Below are 2,127 nucleotides of genomic sequence, written 5' to 3'. Positions count from 1 at the left end.
GGTTGTCACAAGCGCTTATTTCTGAGCATGGGACCCGGGCAATGTGGACAAGGCAGAGGGGGGGTCACCTCGTACCCCCAGTGCCCTGGCAGGGAGTGTGAGCACAGGGCTCGCTGTGCTCCCAGGATGATGCTGGCTTGCCTCGGGCAGCTGGTTCCCAGCCAGGGCCTGGCTGTTTCCCTGCTGCGCCATGGAAAGCAGAAATCCCAGCAAGGACAGGGCACAAGGCTGCTGGGAAACAGCCCTGTCCTCGAGCCAGAGCAAACAAGCAGCTCAGTGCCTGCCCTGACACCAAGGTGATGGGCATGTTCCCTGGGGAGCAGCAGGGGTGGCACTGTGGGAGGAAAGCAGCAGCAGCCAACTGGTGTGCAGGGGTGCTGGGGAGGCAAGGAAGGGGCAGTGATCACCCTCCCCCCAAGAGCAGGAGGCACAGAACCAGCCTTCTCCATGGAAGCTGCCCTGATCTTTTAGGAACTAGGAATCCCCACAGCAGTGCTGGGGACCAGATACTAGTACCCATTTCCCCAGCCAGCTGGTTCCAGATGGTGTTTTGTTGTCTCCACTGGGTGAGGTACTGGGGACAGCCCCCAGCCATGGGGGACCCTGGATTTAAACTATGGGTGCCTCATTGAATGCAACTCCCAGCCTGCAGGGCTGCAGGTAATGCTGGGGTGAGGGCAGGTAACGAAAAAGGGAAAAGGAACATGGGGGAAATGGCATAGGTGCTGCAGGGGAAGGTGAGGTCAGGGTGGGTCTGTCTGAGCAGGGCAGAGCTTGGGTTGACATATACACCAAGGGATGTCACCTTGCCATTCTTCATGATGGAGCTGGGGCTGTGGGGCTGCAGGACACCTGTGCCACGGTGGGAGCTCATGGTTGGGCAGGGGTGGAGCAGGGTGACTCCAGTAAGCCCATGGCATGGTGGCAACCTGGGCTGAGGTGTCAATACCTTCACTCCTGACATGCACTGAACTGTAGCAACCTCAGTGGGATGTCCTGAGCTGAAAGGAAGCAATAGCCTGGAGAAGATCCTCCCATCCCTGAAGGATCCCACAGATGCCCAGCCAGATCCTGCTCACATGCAGCTGTGGGAGCTGGGCATACAATGATTTGGGGGGTGCAGCATGCAGGGCAGCCAGCCCCATTCCATGTGGGGTCCCTGGTGCCCTGCTCCACACTGTGTCCCCTTCCCCAGAAGCTGGCAGAGGGCCCTGAAGCAACACTTTGGAGTTGGGATCCAAGCTGGAAAGCTCAAGGATGCCCATGAAACCTCCAAACCTCCCTCCCCCCAACAGCCCAAGTGCTGTGAGAAACGGTGGTCCCTGCTTTAGTTTCTTTTTGTTTCTTTTTTTTGGAGGAGTATCTGTGTCCTCTGCCACTCTGTCCCAGTGCCAGTGCTGCGCCCCAGGGTCTCACATGGTCCCAGGGCACTGGCCAGGCTTGGAGGAACCACTGAGGCAGGGCTGCCTCCTTCCCATGCCACCTTCTAGCAAGGTCATGGAGAACGGTGACACCTGGGGAAAGTTAATCAGTAACCTGGGAGGTAGCAGGCAACAAGCCATCAGTGCTGGGGGGCTGGGTATAGCTTACCTGGACTCCCCACTGATGCCTGTCTAAAAGCACATGGTGCCCCATGCAGGAATGGGGACCAAGGACCATACTGGGGATACTGGCTATCCTGGGGAGCGAGGCAGGAGCAGGAGAGCACAGCTGAGGGCATGGGGCAAAGCAGGCAGTATGGGGGGGCTCTGGGTAGGGGGGCTGTGGCAGGGTGGGCTGCTGGAGAGGCCAGCACTGGAACTGGCATTGTGGAGATAGAGCTGGGTCTCCACGGGGCAAAGAGGGGGCATCACCTGGGCATTGGGCAGAGGGGCTGGCTACCAGGGTCAGGGGGCTCTCGCAGGTGGGATGGGGCAGGAGCTTTGGTCTTCTCGGGAGGAGATGCAGGATGTTAGGGTGAGATGGAGTAGAGTCTGGGGTCCCCCCAATGCAGAGGTGGGGTGCTGGAGCAGATTGAGGCAGAAGCTCTGGCCCCCCCACTTGTAAGTGCAAGGCGCTGGGGTAGGATGGGGCAGGAGTTGGGGCCCCTCGGGCAGATGCAGGGTGCTAGGGTGGGATGAGGCAGAT

This window comes from Apus apus, chromosome 4 (genome assembly GCF_020740795.1).
Source record: "Apus apus isolate bApuApu2 chromosome 4, bApuApu2.pri.cur, whole genome shotgun sequence".
Lineage (NCBI taxonomy): Eukaryota > Metazoa > Chordata > Aves > Apodiformes > Apodidae > Apus > Apus apus.
This window is presented reverse-complemented; position numbering follows the sequence as displayed.